Below are 22,650 nucleotides of genomic sequence, written 5' to 3'. Positions count from 1 at the left end.
GAAGAATGAACATGTGTCCCCTGACCAGCTTCAATGAAGAATGAACATGTACCCCCTGCCCAGTGACAGTGATGAAGAAACATGTGCCCCCCTGCCCAGCGACAGTGCAGGATGAACATGTGCCTCCTGCCCAGCGACAGTAATGAAGGAAGATGTGTCCCCTGCCCAGCGACAGTTATAAAGGAACATGTGCCCCCTGCCCAGCGACAGTGGTGAGGGAACATGTGCCCCCTGCCCAGCAATGAAGGCACATGAGCCCCCTGCCCAGCAACAGTGATGAATGAACATGTGCCCCCTGCCCAGCGACAGTGATGAAGGAACATGTGCCCCCCTGCCCAGTGACAGTGATGAAGGAATATGTGCCCTCCTGCTGAATGACAATGATGAAGGGACAGGTGCCCCCATGCCCAGCGACAGTGCAGGAGGAACATGTCCCCCCTGCCCAGCGACAGTGATGAAGGAACATTTGCCCCATGCCCAGCAATCAATGAAGAAACATGTGACCCCTGACCAGCAACAGTGATGAAGGAACATGTGCCTCCCTATTCAGCGACAGTGCAGGAGGAACATGTGCCTCCTGTCTTACGACAGTAATGAATGAACATGTGGCCCCTGCCCAGCAACAGTGATGAAGGAACATGTGCCCCCCTGCTCAGCGACAGTGCAGGAGGAACATGTGCCTCCTGCCCTGCAACAGTAATTAAGGAATATGTGTCCACTGCCCAACGACAGTTATAAAGGAACATGCGCCCCCTGCCCAGAGACAGTGAAGAAGGAACATGTGCCTCCTGCCCAGCGACAGTGAGGAAGGAACATGTAACCCATGCCCAGTGACAGTTATGATGGAACATGTGCCCCCTGCCCAGTGACAGTGATAAAGAAACATGTGCCTCCTGCCCAGCGACAGTGATGAAGGAACATGTGCTTCCTGCCCAGGGACAGTGATGAAGGAACATATATCCACTGCCCAGCAACAGTGGTGAAGGAATATGTGCCCCCGGCCCAGTGACAGTGATGAAGGAACATGTGCCCCCCTGCCCAGTGACAGTGATGAAGGAATATGTGCCTCCTACCCAGCAACAGTAATGACGGAACAAGTGCCCCCCTGCCCAGTGACAGTGATGAAAGAACATGTGCCCCCTTGCCCAGCGACAGTGATGAAGGAACATGTGCCCCCCTGCCCAGCGACAGTTCAGTAAGAACATGTGCCTCCTGCCCACGACAGTGATGAAGGACCATGTGTCCCCTGCCCAGCGAGAGTTATAAAGGAACATGTGCCCCTCTGCCCAGCGACAGTGGTGAAGGAACATGTGCCCCCTGCCCAGCGACAGTGATGAAGGAACATTTGCCCCATGCCCAGCGACAGTGAAGAATGAACATGTGCCCCCTGCCCAGCGACAGTGATGAAGGAACATGTGCCCCCCTGCCAGCGTCAGTGCAGGAGGAACATGTGCCTCCTTCCCAGCGACAGTAATGAAGGAACATGTGTCCACTGCCCTGTGACAGTGATGAAGGAATATGTGCCCTCCTGCCCAGCGACAGTGCAGGAGGAACATGTGCCTCCAGCCCAGCGAGAGTGATGAATGAACATGTGCCCCCTGCTCAGCAACAGTGATGAAGGAACATGTGCCCCACTGCTCAGCGACAGTGCAGGAGGAACATGTGCCTCCTGCCCTGCGACAGTAATGAAGGAACATGTGTCCCCTGCCCAGCGACAGTTATAAAGGAACATGTGCCCCCCTGCCCAGAGACAGTGAAGAAGGAACATGTGCCTCCTGCCCAGCGACAGTGATGAAGGAACATGTAACCCATGCCCAGTGACAGTTATGAAGGAACATGTGCCCCCTGCCCAGTGACAGTGATAAAGGCACATGTGCCTCCTGCCCAACGACAGTGATGAAGGAACATGTGCTTCCTGCCCAGGGACAGTGATGAAGGAACATGTATCCTCTGCCCAGCAACAGTGATGAAGGAACATGTGCCCCCCTGCCCAGTGACAGTGCAGGAGGAACATGTGCCTCCTGCCCAGTGACAGTAAGAAGGAACATGTGTCGACTGCCCAGCAACAAGTATAAAGGAACATGTGCCCCCCATCCAGCGACAGTGGTAAAGGAACATGTGCCCCTGGCCCAGTGACAGTGATGAAGGAACATGTGCCCCCCTGCCCAGTGACAGTGATGAAGGAACAAGTGTCTCCCTGCCCAGTGACAGTGATGAAGGAACATGTGCCCCCCTGCCCAGCAACAGTGCAGGAGGAACATGTGCCTCCTGCCCAGCAACAGTAATGAAGGAACATGTGCCCCCTTGCCCAGTGACCTTGATGAATGAACATGTGCCCCCTTGCCCAGCGACAGTGATGAAGGAATATGTGCCCCCCTGCCCAGCGACAGTTCAGGAGGAACATGTGCCTCCTGCCCTATGACAGTGATGAAGGACTATGTGTCCCCTGCCCAGTGAGTGTTATAAAGGAACATGTGGCCTGCCCCTCTGCCAAGGCCCTCTGCACAGCGACAGTGGTGAAGGAACATATGCCCCCAGCCCAGTGACAGTGATGAAGGAACATTTGCCCCATGCCCAGCGACAGTGAAGAATGAACCTGTGTCCCCTGACCGGCAACAGTGAAGAATGAACATGTGCCCCCTGCCCAACGACAGTGATGAGGAACATGTGCCCCCCGCCCAGAGACAGTGCAGGAGGAACATGTGCCTCCTGCCCAGCGACACTAATGAAGGAACATGTGTCCACTGCCCAGCGACAGTAATGAAGGAACATGTGCCCCACTGCCCAGCGACAGTGGTGAAGGAACATGTGCCCCCTGCCCAGTGACAGTGAAGAAGGAACATGTGCCCCCTGCCCAGCAACAATTATGAAGGATCATGTGCCGCTGCACAGCAACAGTGATGAAGGAACATGTGCCCCATTCCCAGTGACAGTTATGAAGGAACATGTGCCCCCAGCCCAGCGACAGTGATGAAAGAACATGTGCTTCCTGCCCAGGGACCATGATGAAGGAACATATGGCTGCTGCCCAGCGACAGTGATGAAGGAACATGTGCCCCCGGCCCAGCAACAATGATGAAGGAACGTGTGCCCCCTGCCCAGCTACAGTGATGAATGAACATGTGCCCCCTGCCCAGCGACAGTGAAGAAGGAACATATGCCCGCTGCCCAGCAACAGTGATGAAGGAGCATGTGCCCCCTGCCCAGCAACAGTGATGAAGGAATATGTGTCCCCTGCCCAGTGACAGTGGAGGAAGAACACTGCCCAGTGACAGTAATGAAGGGACATTTGTCGACTGCCCAGTAACAGTTATAAAGGAACAAGTGCCCCCGTCCAGCGACAATGGTGAAGGAACATGTGCCCCCGGCCCAGTGACAGTGATGAAGGAACATGTGCCCCCCTGGCCAGTGACAGTGATGAAGGAACATGTGCCCCCCCTGCCCAGCGACGGTGATGAAGGAACATGTGCCTCCTGCCCAGCAACAGTAATGACTTAACATGTGCCCCCTTGCCCAGCGACAGTGATGAAGGAACATGTGCCCCCCTGCTCAGCGACAGTGCAGGAGGAACATGTGCCTCCTGCCCTGCAACAGTAATGAAGGAACATGTGTCCCCTGCCCAGCGACAGTTATAAAGGAACCTGTGCCCCCCTGCCCAGAGACAGTGAAGAAGGAACATGTGCCTCCTGCCCAGCGACAGTGATGAAGGAACATGTAACCCATGCCCAGTGACAGTTATCAAGGAACATGTGCCCCCTGCTCAGTGACAGTGATAAAGGAACATGTGCCTCCTGCCCAGTGACAGTGATGAAGGAACATGTGCTTCCTGCCCAGGGACAGTGATGAAGGAACATATATCCGCTGCCCAGCAACAGTGATGAAGGAACATGTGCCCCCCTGCCCAGTGACAGTGCAGGAGGAACATGTGCCTCCTGCCCAGTGATAGTAATGAAGGAACATGTATCCTCTGCCCAGCAACAGTGATGAAGGAACATGTGCCCCCCTGCCCAGTGACAGTGCAGGAGGAACATGTGCCTCCTGCCCAGTGACAGTAAGAAGGAACATGTGTTGACTGCCCAGCAACAAGTATAAAGGAACATGTGCCCCCCATCCAGCGACAGTGGTAAAGGAACATGTGCCCCCGGCCCAGTGACAGTGATGAAGGAACATGTGCCCCCCTGCCCAGCAACAGTGATGAAGGAACATGTGTCCCCCTGCCCAGCAACAGTAATGAAGGAACATGTGCCCCCTTGCCCAGTGACCTTGATGAATGAACATGTGCCCCCTTTCCCAGCGACAGTGATGAAGGAATATGAGCCCACCTGCCTAGCGACAGTTCAGGAGGAACATGTGCCTCCTGCCGCATGACAGTGATGAAGGACCATGTATCCCCTGCCCAGTGAGTGTTATAAAGGAACATGTGGCCTGCCCCTCTGCCAAGGCCCTCGGCACAGCGACAGTGGTGAAGGAACATGTGCCCCCAGCCCAGTGATAGTGATGAAGGAACATTTGCCCCATGCCCAGCGACAGTGAAGAATGAACCTGTGTCCCCTGACCAGCAAAAGTGAAGAATGAACATGTGCCCCCTGCCCAACGACAGTGATGAGGAACATGTGCCCCCTGCTCAGAGACAGTGCAGGAGGAACATGTGCCTCCTGCCCAGCGACAGTAATGAAGGAACATGTGTCCACTGCCCAGCGACAGTAATGAAGGAACATGTGCCCCACTGCCCAGCGACAGTGGTGAAGGAACATGTGCCCCCTGCCCAGTGACAGTGAAGAAGGAACATGTGCCCCCTGCCCAGCAACAATTATGAAGGATCATGTGCCGCTGCACAGCAACAGTGGTGAAGGAACATGTGCCCCATTCCCAGTGACAGTTATGAAGGAACATGTGCCCCAGCCCAGCGACATTGATGAAAGAACATGTGCTTCCTGCCCAGGGACCATGATGAAGGAACATATGGCTGCTGCCCAGCAACAGTGATGAAGGCACATGTGCCCCCGGCCCAGCAACAATGATGAAGGAACGTGTGCCCCCTGCCCAGCTACAGTGATGAATGAACATGTGCCCCCTGCCCAGCGACAGTGAAGAAGGAACATATGCCCGCTGCCCAGCAACAGTGATGAAGGAGCATGTGCCCCCTGCCCAGCAACAGTGATGATGGAATATGTGTCCCCTGCCCAGTGACAGTGGAGGTGGAACACTGCCCAGTGACAGTAATGAAGGAACATGTGTCGACTGCCCAGCAACAGTTATAAAGGAACATGTGCCCCCGTCCAGCGACAGTGGTGAAGGAACATGTGCCCCCGGCCCAGTGACAGTGATGAAGGAACATGTGCCCCCCTGGCCAGTGACAGTGATGAAGGAACATGTGCCCCCCTGCCCAGCGACGGTGATGAAGGAAAATGTGCCTCCTGCCCAGCAACAGTAATGACGGAACATGTGCCCCCTTGCCCAGCGACAGTGACGAAGGAACATGTGCCCCCCTGCTCAGCGACAGTGCAGGAGGAACATGTGCCTCCTGCCCTGCAACAGTAATGAAGGAACATGTGTCCCCTGCCCAGCGACAGTTATAAAGGAACCTGTGCCCCCCTGCCCAGAGACAGTGAAGAAGGAACATGTGCCTCCTGCCCAGCGACAGTGATGAAGGAACATGTAACCCATGCCCAGTGACAGTTATCAAGGAACATGTGCCCCCTGCCCAGTGACAGTGATAAAGGAACATGTGCCTCCTGCCCAGGGACAGTGATGAAGGAACATATATCCGCTGCCCAGCAACAGTGATGAAGGAACATGTGCCCCCTGCCCAGTGACAGTGCAGGAGGAACATGTGCCTCCTGCCCAGTGATAGTAATGAAGGAACATGTGTCGACTGCCCAGCAACAGTTATAAAGGAACATGTGCCCCCGTCCAGCGACAGTGGTGAAGGAACATGTGCCCCCGGTCCAGTGACAGTGATGAAGGAACATGTGCCCCCCTGCCCAGTGACAGTGATGAAGGAATATGTGCCCCCCTGCCCAGTGACAGTGATGAAGGAACATGTGCCCCCACTGCCCAGCGATAGTGCAGGAGGAACATGTACCTCCTGCCCAGCAACAGTAATGAAGGAACATGTGCCCCCTTGCCCAGCGACAGTGATGAAGGAACATGTGCCCCCCTGCCCAGCAACAGTGGTGAAGGAACATGTGCCCACTGCCCAGCGACAGTGATGAAGGAACATTTGCCCCATGCCCAGCGACAGTGAAGAATGAACATGTGTCCCCTGCCCAGCGACAGTAATGAAGGAACATGTGCTCCCCTGCCCAGTGACAGTGGTGAAGGAACATGTGCCCCCTACCCAGTGTTAGTGAAGAAGGAACATGTGCCCCCCTGCCCTGCGACAGTGATGAAGGAACATGTGCCCCCCTGCCCAGCGACAGTGGTGAAGGAACATGTGCCCCCTGCCCAGTGACAGTGAAGAAGGAACATGTGCCCCCTGTCCAGTGACAGTGATGAATGAACATGTGCCCCCTGCCCAACAACAGTGATAAAGGAACATGTGCCCGCTGTCCTGCAACAGTGAAGAAGGAACATGTGCCCCCCCCTGCCCGATGACAGTGATGAAGGAACATGTGCCCACCGCACCAAGCCAAGTACGGGAGAAGTACCGCTTGACCGCAATCTCTGTCTCCGGCCACATGGATTTGCCTTACTTTCAAGCCTACGAACGTCTTAGGGCATATTACTGTGAAGATTTGGTAGTAAACAGCTTAAAACCACTAAACCACGCCCATTGGGGCGGCAACCTACAAATTTGGCCAGTGTGCGCACCAGCGCGTGCACACCGAGCCAAGTACCGGCGAAGTACCGCTTGACCGCTTTGCCGCGTTGTTGTGGCGTTACGGCCAAGCGGTGCTCTATCTTGCCCTTTTTTTATTTGTTGTTGCTGCATGGTATTATATCCAATCAGTGCCCGTCTTTGCCCCTTGTAGCATCCTTTTTTCGTAATATATTGATATCCAAGCCGTGGAAATCAACTCACCTTGGTGGTGGGGCGTGTCTATCGGGAGATGCAGTGCGTTCTTATGACTTTAAAGACTGGCATGCCGAACTTAAGTTCACTTACATTGCCCAGACGATCTCATGGCCAGCAATTGCCGACAACACCTCAGCAGACTCCGAAAAATGGCGTGTGTTTCTCCACCCCACTTCCGCGGAATTCCCACCCTTCACGGAAACGCGCGATGCAAGTGTCCGGAAATGCTGACACACGCAAGTTTTGTAAGGACTCAACTGAGAAACTCAACAAGGTAAAAGAATACAAAACGGCTACATTTCAATCCTGTATCACTGAACGTATGGTAACTAGTTGGAAGTGAGGATAATATTGATGAACAGGACGTTTCAATGATTATGGTTGAAGCTAGATCACCCTCTAACATTACTGATGGCTCACTTTCGGATAGTGTCATGGTGGGTAATGTTTTTACTGCACCTGTGCTAGATACCACCACGCAAACACATGATATAACTTCCAATGAGGCTGTCATTGAGTTTGGAAGTAACACATCCTGTCAATCTTCGCATTCTACCATCCCAAACCTATCCGCTTCCCCTGACTTATTTACAAATAACAGTCATTTGCTCCCGGAACTAGAAGCTTCTTCCGCTCCAACTCCTCCGCGTTATCCGAGATCCAATATCACAGGACCAGACAAACCTTGTGCTATTACTGTACCAGATAATTTATTGGAAATTACGCTAACTTCAATGAATATGGCTATACAATCCATGGCCAAGCTGTTTGAGACTTTGGATGCAAAACTACTGTCTCACAATGCGCAACTTGAAAAAATATTGGAATGGCAGTTTGCAATAATGCAAACATCCCTTTTCAAAAAAATGTTAACTCAAAACATTGACAAAACATGTGTCACTGCAATCACGGTTGGCACACAGACAGATTGTTGTGTAGAAACTTTGGTTTTACCAAATAGCACTCCCTTAATACTTGAGACTTTCAGTTTCCTAATGTCATCTATGGGCCAGAACCGCTACCACCTCAGTCCAACTCTGACAGACAACCTGTAAAAAAAGCAAAATGCTATCAATGATTCTATTAAGTTACCTGGTTATACACTGTGTGAGCAAAAAAAAAAGAAAAACGAAAGTAACCAAACCAAAATATCTGTACCAATTTAAAAAAAAAAAACGAAAAACATGAGTGCACTAAAGAACACCAGCACCTCCAAAACTAGGCAATTCATCAAAACAATTACAAATTCGCAGAAAGGTGTTTTGCTAGCATCTAGTGCCATTACAAAAAAGTATCATCTGTTGGCACAAGCACGAAAAGATGCAGCTAAGATTACTATTTCACCCTATATTTCATCATGTGAGCCACTTAATGAATTAGTAGAAGCAAAAAATACACCACTTACTTCAATAACAACTGACTCAAGTAAAAAAGAAATGGGATCTGACTTGCCGGGCATCACCCAGCAGGCACTGGAAGACCAAAGAAAAGAAATTAGGCGTGCTGTAGACGCTTATATGAGTGCCCAACCGCAACAAAAAAATGTGATTCACTGCGTGAATAGCAAAGAAAATCAACAACAGCCAACACTTGTGACTGATTTGGTTAAAACCATGGGTCCATCGCATTCAGCCCATACAAACTCTTGTCATCATATTTGCACTCCATCAATACAAGGCCAGAAGAATCAGTTAATACCTCAAACAGATAATACACATAAAACGTCATACATCCAATTGCAGGTTGATGATCAACAGATATCTCCTACTGCAGATACTAACACTAAGTACCTGAATAAGGAATTATAACCTGCCAAGGTGTATTTTAGGTATTTGTAACCAAAACACCATGTTTTGAGACATTCGACAAGAATAGGTCTCATTTGTTGTATCTAGTGTGGCTTTTTCTGTTTACTAAAACAAGTCAAAGGTTGCCTTCTCTTATAGTTTTCAAACTAAAATTGTAAACAAGTACCTGACGAATCTAGAATTCTCATGTACTTGGAAGTTAGATTCAGTTAGAGTATGTTGTTTGTACTTTATTAGCACTTTTTGGTGATTAACACACAGTACTTTATTTAACAGCACTGGTTACTTTGTCAAAAAAAACTTTTTATTGACTAAATTTTATGTGTATGTTTTTATAACCTTATATGCTTTGTATTAAAATTGTTTTTAACTGAACTAATAATGAAGTTAGGTTGTATTTTCCATGAACTTCTTAGCGTCACTGTTTTGCATCATGTTCAACCAGGATACAAAGTGTCCAAACCTTTATTAGGTACGGGAGCCTTTATGATCTATTGTTTTCTAATAAGATATGTCAGGTCTGCTCCCCGACTTCCTCTAGTATACCTGATTTCCCTCAAAGTGTGTACAGACAACAGATATCTCCACCATTAGTAAAAAATAATGTAGAACAAACCTTGAAAGAAGGTAGTTCCAATAACATAGCAGCAATGGCGCCTGAAATGTATCGTTTAATTCAGGCAGCTCTTTTAAAAGCAACAGAAACACAATCTTCTGGTTCTCCACCCATTATTAATACAAGGCCAGAACATTTGAATTCGAATTTGAAAAAACAATTGAAGACGAACGTCAAACGGCCTGCAATACACTCTTTAACCATAGCTTCCCGACCCTCACCTAGTGTTCAATATGACCTGAATCGCAAGTCTGTTCTAACAATCTTTTCAGAAATTCCTGAATTAGAAGATATTAACTCTGGTGACATCCAACTAGTTGAATTTGATGATGTACATAACTTGTCTTCAGTAAAACTTTGGATAAATTCTAGGGTAGTGCTGAACACAATATGGCATGCAAAAGGGCAACTTTATGATCTAGGCTTCGTAGTAGAAGTCAATTCATCACATCCTCCTGCACCGGTTTCTATGTCTTTAACAACTAAATCTGCCAATCAACAAAGCTCGTTATGCAACATAGAACCACATGCAAGAGAAGTGGTAAAAATGGCATGTAAATGTCTCCATGATCAAAATATGTGTTAACTAAGCCACCCTAATACAGTAAGAATAGCTGTGTCTCTTGCTAGTTGGAATACAAGAGGCTTTCGTCATCTGGTTAACAACTCTAACACAGGCATAGAAAATGTGGATATAGTTCTGATGCAAGAAACATGGCTCTCTGAAGTGCCAATTTGGGACAACTATGACCTATATCTGAATCCAGTCCTTAAAGAATCATTGGGGAGACCAACATCAGGTCTCCTGATTGCTATAAAGCAGAAATCTCCATTTAAATCTGAACAATAGTTATGTCCTAATCCTTTTTTACAGGCCATAAAACTTAAGGCTGGTAGTTGTGTATATGCTTAAGTCAACGCATATTGGAATACTGTAGGTATATCCGATCACTAGTTTATGAAAGATATTAATCGTCTGATGGATATGATATGAACTGATAGTTCAGCAATGGATGTTATTATTGCAGGGGATTCAAATCTGCACTACTTCGAACCAGCTAAAAACACCACTATGGGCTCATTTTGTGGAGACACAAAATCTCCAAATGCTAAATGGCACGTTTACAGATGACTTTCCTCCTCACCATACATGGCATAGGGGCACACCCAGAGCTACAATTGATTACATCAATTTAAATCAGGAATGAATCACAGAAGTAACCAAATTTCGAGTCAAACCAACCATTCTTAGTGACCATGATATTTTAAATATGGACTGGAATATTAGAGATACTGTAAAACATTCTCCATCTAATTGTCCAGCAAATATTGTCACAATTAACACAGGATGTAACAGAGTTTGCTGGTCTGAAACATCTTTGCAAAGATTTAATCGGTTTTATGCAACGGAGGTGCACAAGGCCAGTGAGGTACTAGGTAAAGAGGTTGTATATCATGACTTGATGCAGGCATTTCAGGTTAAAGCAACTTCGAGAACATTGCCTAGAGTGTCACATTTGCATATTTATAATGAAGAACTGCAAACTGCAAAAAAAACATTTCAAAAAATAAAAAGACAAATTCAAAGGTTGCCTATTTTATTTAGAGATGAACAATTAACTAAGCTAAAAACCAAACATAAGAACTGGATGAGGGCACAGAAGGCAGTTTTGTATCAAAATGATGGGTCAATAATGCTACAAAATATAGCTGGAAAAAACACCGCCCAAATCTGGGCAATTATGAATCAAATTACAACAGGACATCAAATTGCTTTGCAATCTAACCATGTTTCGGAACAGGCATTGAACTCACACTTCTCAAACTTATATAAGGCACCTCTAAACTCAAATGATAAGATAGATAGTTTGACTTTCGATAACTTCTCTGTTAGTTTTGATAAAGAAGACATAGCTTATTATATAGGTAAGGCAAGTAGTTCGAGGGCCCCGGGACCAGATGGCCTTTCAAATTTGACAGTTAAACAGCATCCTGAAATCTGGACCAACATATTATGGAATATGTTCAATAACATTAATCAAACCCAAATAATTCCTCAATCCTGGAAGCACTCCATTGTCTTACCGATTTACAAAAAGGGTAATCGGTCAGACCCAGCCAGTTAGAGACCCATTGCTCTACTAGATGCACCAGGGAAAATCTTTAATCGTATAGTACTGAGAGATCTGAACATCTGGGCCTCTAGCCAAAGGAAAAGAGATCCATTTCAAGCAGGGTTTGTCTCTGGTTTAGGTACCGCCCCAAATAGCATCTGCTTAAACATGATAAGATCTAGTTATGCCACCCGGAAAGAACCTTTATATTTGGCATTTATTGACTTCCGGGTTGCTTTCGACACTGTTGACCGAGCTCTTTTGTATAAGAAATCAACACAATGTGATTGTCCATCTGCTCTGCTTTCTATAATCAAGCATCTGCACACTAATACTACTTTGCAGGTTAAAGGAGTTGTGTTACTCACACTGATGTCATGCGCCCTTGTTGTAATGTTAAAAGGTAGGATCAATCAATATTTCTTATACTCCAAGTCAAGTTGTGAGCTTTTATTTCAACATTGATTCTTAGAAAAATGCCTTATGTGATTTACACGTGTTTCGACAATCTATGTCTTTTTCAAATCAGGGCTAATCATGAAATTTATAGCAAGCAAAGTGTTAATCCATTCCAAAATATACAAAAAATGCACCCAAAAATGAATTTTTTAACAACTTTAATGAATGGCCATTTGAGGGAGGGGAAAGGCTAGGATTGTTAGGGTTGAGAGAAAAAGTATTTTTCAGAAATAAAAGAACAGAAAAAACAATAACAAATGACACAAAACAACAATGAGAAAAAACAATTATGAGAAATTGATTAGTATTAAATGGCTTCCCGATAATTGAGATTGTTGTGTTAAATAAATCGCTCACTGTTGTTTCTTACCCAATTTGTTTGTTTCAAAGTTCATAAATTGAATGCTTTAGTTCAATGTTCATGGGTTAAATCCCTGAAAATTAAACATCATATGGCTCATTAGTGAGTTTATATTCCCCACGATATTTAAACTCGCTTCGAGTAACATGTTGAGCCTTCCCTTCCGTTGAAAATACTTAAATTACAGAAAAGGGACGTGTCCTACATCTCTCATGTTTACTCAGTATTTTGAACTGCCAATATTGTTTATACATCGTGATAACTCTCTATGTCCAAGATATAACACCACGTTTTCTCCACATGTAGGTGGACTGTGTAAATTAGACCCCCATGTGGGAGCCCTCTTAGCACGCTTACCTGCTATCAACAAGCATGTTCCGTCTCTAATCGTCCCTGTGTGTTCTGTACCTAGGTGCTGTTGTTATTGTGAGCTCAAGTTACTGGACCACTTGGTCCTACTACTGTGTTTACCACTTCCGCCTTAATTCTAATGCGATCATTAAAACATTCGATATTTTGTCGCAAACTCAAATACTTATTTTATGTGCGTCAGTTTTGATTTATTAGTACGCAACGGCGTTTTGACCAAAAAAGGGTTGCTCTATATTTTAATGTTAAATTGTTTTTCCTGATGTTCCCTAATCCGACACTGATTTATATTGGTTATTAGGGTCAAAATTGTATTTGCGATAAGTGATACACAACTAAATTTCAATCGCAATACTATTCCTATTGAATTCCTGGCAGTCCCTTTTCTATTTTTAAACCTTGCGGCCATATTTTGGGTAAACCTCAATGTTAACTAAGTGGGTCACGTTCTCCTCAAATATCGCGCCTAAGTGTTCGTTAAATTGTGTCACTAAACCTGAATGGACATGTATTAAATGAATGTTTGCTGTGGTCAGTCAGAATTTGCATAAATATTTCGTTATAAATAACACAAGTATTCCCACAAACTAGGTTTTAAACAATGCTGTCATATTTTCTATTCATATTCCAACAATGGCCTATGGTTGAAAATTTAAAAGTTCAAAAACCTGGTGTGCAATATATCTTTTATATTTGTTCGACCTTGTAAATTATGGTACCCCAAAGGGAAAAAATAAATATACATTTGTAAATAAACAAGTAAACAAGTACTGAATACCGCAGTTTTTGACCACAAATTGTTATTAAAATTCGGTTAGCCATTGTTTTCCATGTTTAGAGAAACGAGGCCATCTCATGTTCTGAATTCAGGCCTCTTTCCACTGAACGAAATTTGCAAATTAATTTTGCTTCTTCTTGCCGCAATTTCATTTCAAGATTTCCTCCTCTTGGTCCCATGGTCACTCTTTTAAGTCCAATAAACTTTAAATGTTTCTTCTCAATTAGTTGATGTTTTAGTTGCCAATGTTGAGCTAAGGGTAAGTTGGTATCCTGACTACCGATGCTGGAGATGTGTTCCCTTATTCGTATCCTAAGTTCCCTGATAGTGCTACCTATATATATTTCTTCACATTGACAAATAATAGCGTAAACCACAAACTTGCTTCTGCAATTGATTTGATCAACTATCTTGTGTGATATACCATATTTGTCCTTGAAAACCACTGTGTTATTCTGAGTGTGTTTGCACATTGTGCATGTTCCCATTTCTGAAATCCTATTGGTGGTGGCGGAAGCCAAGTCAATGAGGTTACTTTCTCTTCTGGAAGGAGTGAAGGGTTTAGGATATTTTTGATGGTTTTGGCCCGTCTGTACGTCAACGTAGGTGTATTATTAATGTATTTTTTCACATTTTCATCAAGTTGCAACAGATACCAATTCTTCTTTAAAATCTTTCTCAATGCTTTATTATTTACACAGTAACTCGTAATAAAACTTATCACTTATCTGTCATCTTGAGTAGTTTTTGTTGTCTTTAAGGTACTTGCTCTATCAATTTTGAACGCCTTTTCTTTGGCTTTGGCTATGGTTTTGTTCCCATATCCTCTTGATTGAAATCTCCTTGTCAGTAATTTACATTCCTCCTCAAAATTTCTTTGTTCAGAACAATTCCTCCTCGCCCTAATAAATTATCCTTTAGGTATGTTTTTTATCACAGAGTTAGCATGACAACTAGTGGAAAATAAAGTGGCGTTTGCTTCAGTATCTTTCCTAAAGGTTTTAGTTTTAAGATGGTTGTCTTCTACATAAATGTTCAGGTCTAAAAAGTTAATTTCCTTGGTACTGTCAGTTCCTGTGAATTCTATCCCCATATCGTTCTCATTCGCTCTTTTTCTGAAGTCTTCCAGGGATCCCTCCTGTCCTTTCCAGATGATAAGTACGTCATCTATGTACCTTGTCCAAAGTATAACATTTGCATTATATTCTTTGTCTGTGTAGATGTGTTTATCTTCGTACATCGCCATGGTTAAATTGGCAAGGGCAGGGGCATATTTGATTCCCATTGCCACCCCTTGAGTCTGTTTGAAAAATTGACCATTAAAGATGAATAGATTATTCTGTAATGTCAGTAAGAGCATTTCTTCCAACATTTTTACAGCTTGATAGTTAGATGCAGTTTCCTTTGAAAATGTATAGTCCATAGTTTCTATTGCGGTGTCATATCTAATTGATGTGTATAGGGACCGTACGTCCCAAGTTGCTAAGTGGTAGCCTTGTTGCCATTCAATCATTGCTAGTTTGTTAATTGTTTCAGTGGTATCTCTCAGGTAAGATTTGGTTTTGGTGGCCAAAGGTCTTAGAATGTTATCAATGTACTGTGCCATGTTCATGGTTGCCCAACCTATTCCACTAAGGATGGGTCTACTCTCTGGAATTCTGGTGTAATCTTTATGTATTTTAGGTAGAAAATATATTGTCGGTATTGTTGGTTGTTTTATTTCCAAAAAATGCTTTTCGTCATCTGTGACTAATCCTTGTCTGTGCCACGTTTCAATTGCATCATGTAGTTCCGTATGTATCTCCAATTTTGGATTTGATTTCAATTTAACGTAACAATTAGGAATAATCAAATGAGTCATTGCCATCTCCACATAATCCTCTCTGTTCATAATCACTATTTTCCCGCCTTTATCAGCACCTTTAATGACCAGATTATGATCTTGTTTGAGTCAGTGTAGTGCTTGTCTTTCCATCTTTGTCAAATTATCAAATTGGTATTTCAATTTAGATCTATTTGAAAGTTTAGCATCATTATAGTCATTTAAATCCTTTGTGACTGTTTTTGTAGAAAGTATTTACTAAGTTCTCTGGCATGAACTGTGGCGTAAACGTGGATTTAGGTTTAAGTTCCCTACTGGAAAGGGTGGTTTGTTGTATCCGGAGTTCATGTAGTGTCTCGTGAATCGGTCTCTCTTCAGTTTCTTGTAGAGATTTAAGTACATTTACATTGGCCAACTCTTCAATAGTTATCTCACTTTCCTGTATCTGTAATTTCTTCGGTTGGTGCACCTTGATTTGTGTATCAAAATATTTTTTTAATTTTAACTTTCTCACAAATTTGAATAAATCTATTTGTACTTCTGTATTGTTGAAGTTTGTGGTTGGTGCAAAGGTAAATCCTTTATTAAGTAATGATGTTTCCTCTGGCTTGAGATGATGTTTGGATATATTCAACACCAGGTCTTTCACTCGTTCTTTTTCAGTTTCAGTGCTTCTCTGGCACTTGCTCTTGTTAGTCTACAGATACAGGAAAGTGAGATAAATATTGAAGAGTTGGCCAATGTTAATGTACTTAGATCTCTACAAGAAACTGAAGAGCGACCGATTCACGAGACACTACATGAACTCCGGATACAACAAACCACCCTTTCCAGTAGGGAACTTAAACCTAAATCCAAGTTTACACCACAGTTCATGTCAGAGAACTTAGTAGATACTTTCTACAAAACAGTCACAAAGGATTTTAATGACTATAATGATGCTAAACTTTCAAATAGATCTAAATTGAAATACCAATTTGATAATTTGACAAAGATGGAAAGACAAGCACTACACCGACTCAAACAAGATCATAATCTGGTCATTAAATGTGCTGATAAAGGCGGGAAAATAGTGATTATGAACAGAGAGGATTATGTGGAGATGGCAATGAATCATTTGAATATTCCGAATTGTTACGTTAAATTGAAATCAAATCCAAAATTGGAGATACTTACGGAACTACATGATGCAATTGAAACGTGGCACAGACAAGGATTAGTCACAGATGACGAAAAGCATTTTTTGGAAATAAAACAACCAACAATACCGACAATATATTTTCTACCTAAAATACATAAAGATTACACCAGAATTCCAGAGGGTAGACCCATCCTTAGTGGAATAGGTTGGGCAACCATGAACATGGCACAGTACATTGATAACATTCTAAGACCTTTGGCCACCAAAACCAAATCTTACCTAAGAGATACAACCGAAACAATTAACAAACTAGCAATGATTGAATGGCAACAAGGCTACCGCTTGGCAACTTGGGATGTACGGTCCCTATACACATCAATTAGACATGACACCGCAATAGAAACTATGGACTATACATTTTCAAAGGAAACTGCATCTAACTATCAAGCTGTAAAAATGTTGAAAGAAATGCTCTTACTGACATTACAGAACAATATATTCATCTTTAATGGTCAATTTTTCAAACAGACTCAAGGGGTGGCAATGGGAATCAAATATGCCCCTGCCCTTGCCAATTTAACCATGGCGATGTACAAAGATAAACACATCTACACAGGCAAAGAATATAATGCAAATGTTATACTTTGGACAAGGTACATAGATGACGTACTTATCATCTGGAAAGGACAGGAGGGATCCCTGGAAGACTTCAGAAAAAGAGCGAATGAGAACGATATGGGGATAGAATTCACAGGAACTGACAGTACCAAGGAAATTAACTTTTTAGACCTGAACATTTATGTAGAAGACAACCATCTTAAAACTAAAACCTTTAGGAAAGATACTGAAGCAAACTCCACTTTATTTTCCACTAGTTGTCATGCTAACTCTGTGATAAAAAACATACCTAAAGGAGAATTTAATAGGGCGAGGAGGTATTGTTCTGAACAAAGGAATTTTGAGGAGGAATGTAAATTACTGACAAGGAGATTTCAATCAAGAGGATATGGGAACAAAACCATAGCCCAAGCCAAAGAAAAGGCGTTCGAAATTGATAGAGCAAGTACCTTAAAGACAACAAAAATGACTCAAGATGACAGACAAGTGATAAATTTTATTACGAGTTACTGTGCAAATAATAAAGCATTGAGAAAGATTTTAATGAAGAATTGGCATCTGTTGCAACTTGATGAAAATGTGAAAAAATAAATTAATAATACATCTACGTTGACGTACAGACGGGCCAAAACCATCAAAAATATCCTAAGCCCTTCACTCCTTCCAGAAGAGAAAGTAACCTCATTGACTTGGCTTCCGCCGCCACCAATAGGATTTCGGAAATGTGGAACATGCACAATGTGCAAACACACTCAGAATAACACAGTGGTTTTCAAGGACAAATATGGTATATCACACAAGATAGTTGATCAAATCAATTGCAGAAGCAAGTTTGTGGTTTACGCTATTATTTGTCAATGTGAAGAAATATATATAGGTAGCACTATCAGGGAACTTAGGATAAGAATAAGGGAACACATCTCCAGCATCGGTAGTCAGGATACCAACTTACCCTTAGCTCAACATTGGCAACTAAAACATCAACTAATTGAGAAGAAACATTTAAAGTTTATTGGACTTAAAAGAGTGACCATGGGACCAAGAGGAGGAAATCTTGAAATGAAATTGCGGCAAGAAGAAGCAAAATTAATTTGCAAATTTCGTTCAGTGGAAAGAGGCCTGAATTCAGAACATGAGATGGCCTCGTTTCTCTAAACATGGAAAACAATGGTTAACCGAGTTTTACTAACAATTTGTGGTCAAAAACTGCGGTATTCAGTACTTGTTTACTTGTTTATTTACAAATGTATATTTATTTTTTCCCTTTGGGGTACCATAATTTAGAAGGTCGAACAAATATAAAACATATATTGCACACCAGGTTTTTTGAAACTTTAAATTTTCAACCATAGGCCATTGTTGGAATATGAATAGAAAATATGACAGCATTGTTTAAAACCTAGTTTGTGGGAATACTTGTGTTATTTATAACTAAATATTTATGCAAATTGTGACTGACCACAGCAAACATTCATTTAATACATGTCCATTCACGTTTAGTGACACAATTTAACGAAAACTTAGGCGCGATATTTGAGGAGAACGTGACCCACTTAGTTAACATTGAGGTTTACCCAAAATATGGCCGTGAGGTTTAAAAATAGAAAAGGGACTGCCAGGAATTCAATAGGAATAGTATTGCGATGGAAATTTAGTTGTGTATCACTTATCGCAAATACAATTTTGACCCTAATAACCAATATAAATCAGTGTCGGATTAGGGAACATCAGGAAAAACAATTTAACATTAAAATATAGAGCAACCATTTTTTGGTCAAAACGCCGTTGCGTACTAATAAAACAAAACTGACGCACATAAAATAAGTATTTGAGTTCGCGATAAAATATCGAATGATTTAATGATCGCATTAGAATTAAGGCGGAAGTGGTAAACACAGTAGTAGGACCAAGTGGTCCAGTAACTTGAGCTCACAATAACAACAGCACCTAGGTACAGAACACACGGGGACGATTAGAGACGGAACACGCTTGTTGATAGCAGGTAAGCGTGCTAAGAGGGCTCCCACATGGGGGTCTAGTTTACACAGTCCACCTACACGTGGAGAAAACGTGGTGTTATATCTTTGACATAGAGAGTTATCACGATGTATAAACAATATTGGCAGTTCAAAATACTGAGTAAACATGAGAGATGTAGAACACGTCCCTTTTCTGTAATTTAAGTATTTTCAACGGAAGGGAAGGCTCAACATGTTACTCAAAGCGAGTTTAAATATTGTGGGGAATATAAACTCACTAATGAGCCATATGATGTTTAATTTTCAATGATTTAACCCATGAACATTGAACTAAAGCATTCAACTTATGAACTTTGAAACAAACAAATTGGGTAAGAAACAACAGTGAGCGATTTATTTAACACAACAATCTCAATTATCGGGAAGCCATTTAATACTAATCAATTTCTCATAATTGTTTTTTCTCATTGTTGTTTTGTGTCATTTGTTATTGTTTTTTCTGTTCTTTTATTTCTGAAAAATACTTTTTCTCTCAACCCTAACCATCCTAGCCTTTCCCCTCCCTCAAATGGCCATTCATTAATGTTGTTAAAAATTTCATTTTTGGGTGCATTTTTTGTATATTTTGGAATGGATTAACACTTTGCTTGCTATAAATTTCATGATTAGCCCTGATTTGAAAAAGACATAGATTGTCGAAACACGTGTAATACATAGGGCATTTTTCTAAGAATCAATGTTGAAATAAAAGCTCACAACGTGACTTGGAGTATAAGAAATATTGATTGATCCTACCTTTTAACGTTACGACAAGGGCGCATGACATCAGTATGAGTAACACAACTCCTTTATACATTTTTTGAACGAAGTAAGGGGGCCAGGCAAACTCCATTGTTACCCAGGCATGCAACCAGAATTGTGAATGACAAATTATTAGCAAAAGGGCGCCGAGGTCCACCTGAGCAGGTACCCACAAAAAAGGCTCCCCTCACGTTGAAGTACTTTGCAGGTTAGATTTACGACACAAGGTACACTTTCTGCCCCAATATCAACAGAACGTGGGCTGAAACAAGGCTGTATATTGGCCTCATTTTTGTTTAATCAATTTATCTTGGATTTGGGTGATTCATTTAATACAATAATCACTGATGCACCAAAAATGGGTTCACAACCAATAGCCTGATTGTTATATGCGGAAGACGACTTAGTCCTCTTGTCAACAACACCAAGTGGGCTACAGAACCTACTACATAAGCTGTCTGCCTATTCTGAAAAAATTATCTAGTCATTAACCTAGAAAAAAACGCAAGTTGTTTCCTGCCTTCCATATAATAATTATGTGAGTAAAAATATAAATGGTATTTGCAAGGTCTAGAGCTAATGAATGTACATGAATATAAATACCTAGGTCTCATCATCTATAATAAATTATCTGACAGTAAATACATAACATCATTGGACTCTAAGCTCCAAACACTGAAATCTCAGGCCATAATACTAACATCAAAGTATGGCAAATTCTCCTATCAGCATGTAATGAGCTTTTATCAAGCGAAAGTGGTGCCTATATTACTTTATGGTGCTGAAACTAAGTTGGTACTTAAGTCCAAATCATGGGATCTGCTTGAGTCTAGATTTTGGAAATCGGTGTTAAAATTACCTGTGTTCCATTGCCTATGATTCGATATGAACTTGGTTTACTATCATTGTTTGTACAACTTATATGGAAAATGTGCAGTTTTTTTTGGAAATGCCTACTGGGTTTCGAGTGCAATAATATTTTAAGTACTGTTGCATATTATTATCTTGTCACTTCCATACATCATTTTCCTCTCACATGGAGAAATTGTGTGTTGAATGCTTTATCCGATGCTTCAATAACTTTAGATCTTTTATTAACAAACCCAAATCGTGCGAAGACGAAACTGTTTCAATATGATTGGATATGTGCTCGAGCTAAATGTGGAACTTGCAGGGATTTTGATACACATATGTATGGCTACAAAAAATTCAGAGTCATGTCAGATTATCTGGTAATGTTTCCCTCACCTCACATCAAACATCAGTACCTGCGATTCAGGTTCAATTTGATACCCACAACTGAAATTCTGTTTAGGAGAGGGCTGATTCCAAATGAACTAGATTATTGGCAATTTTGTCAAAACCAGCAGTGTCGAGAAACATTAAAGCATGTGATAGTGACATGTCCAACTCTGGAGACAGTGAGATACACTCACTTCAAAACATTGTTGCAGATACATATCCCGATGAATGAAGATGAAATTTGGTATAAAATTTTCACAAGTAGAAAACTGGGAATAAAAATTGTGATAGTACAATTTTTGGCCAGCTTTTATCCAGTGAATGATGAAAAACATTCAATCGTGATTTGAATGAGGGCCTAAATGCAAAACATAGCAGAAAAGGAGATACTGACGTTTTTTAAAAATTCTAAACTATTTGTATAAATATAAAATGTGAACAAAACTAATGATACAGGTAATGAAATGATTTTATTTTTGATATGTGAATAACAAACTGTACATTTTGTCGTTGATTGAGTTTTGGTTGTTAAATTTTAAATTTGTATTTGAAAGGTTGATTTAATTAACCAAACAAATAAAGAAAATGTGCCCACTGCCCAGCAACAGTGATGAAGGAACATGTACCTCCTGCCCAGCGACAGTGATGAACGAACATGTGCCCCTGCCCAGCGACAGTGATGAGGGAACATGTGTCCCATGCCCAGCAATGAAGGCACATGTGCCCCCTGCCCAGCGACAGTGATGAATGAACATGTGCCCCCTGCCCTGCGACAGTGATGAAGGAACATGTGCCCCCTGCCCTGCGACAGTGATGAAGGAACATGTGCCCCCCTGCCCTGCGACTGTGCAGGGGGAACATGTGCCTCCTGCCCAGTGACAGTAAGGAAGGAACATGTGCCCCCCTGCCCAGTGACAGTGATGAAGGAACATGTGCCCCCCTGCCCTGCGACTGTGCAGGAGGAACATGTGCCCCCTGCCCTGCGACAGTGATGAAGGAACAAGTGCCCCCCTGCCCTGCGACTGTGCAGGAGGAACATGTGCCTCCGGCCCAGTGACAGTAAGGAAGGAACATGTGCCCTCCTGCCCAGTGACAGTGATGAAGGAACAGTTGCCCCCCTGCCCAGCGACAATGCAGGAGGAACATGTGCCTCCTGCCCAGCGACAGTGATGAAGTAACGTGTCCCCTCACCCAGCCACAGTTTTAAAGGAACATGTGCCTCCCTGCCCAGCGACAGTGATGAAGGAACATTTGCCCCATGCCCAGCAATCAATGAAGAAACATGTGTCCCCTGCCCAGCGACAGTGATAAATGAACATGTGCCCCCTGCCCAGCAACAGTGATGAAGGAACATGTGTGCCTGTTATGCTCACCTGGCTCTCACAGGGGCGTCGATCGGACACAGACAGCTGTGGTCTCCCCCAACGTGATGCGTAGTGCGGAGATGACTGTCTAGAATGGCCCGCCTAATCTCGTCTGCTTGATCCGTAGAAGTATTCTCCTGCAAGTGGAGAAAGGGATTTA

Source organism: Ambystoma mexicanum, chromosome 1p, assembly GCF_040938575.1.
Source record: "Ambystoma mexicanum isolate Mex_15411 chromosome 1p, UKY_AmexF1_1, whole genome shotgun sequence".
NCBI lineage: Eukaryota > Metazoa > Chordata > Amphibia > Caudata > Ambystomatidae > Ambystoma > Ambystoma mexicanum.
The sequence above is the reverse complement of the archived record's forward strand: the minus strand, read 5'-3'. Positions refer to the sequence as shown.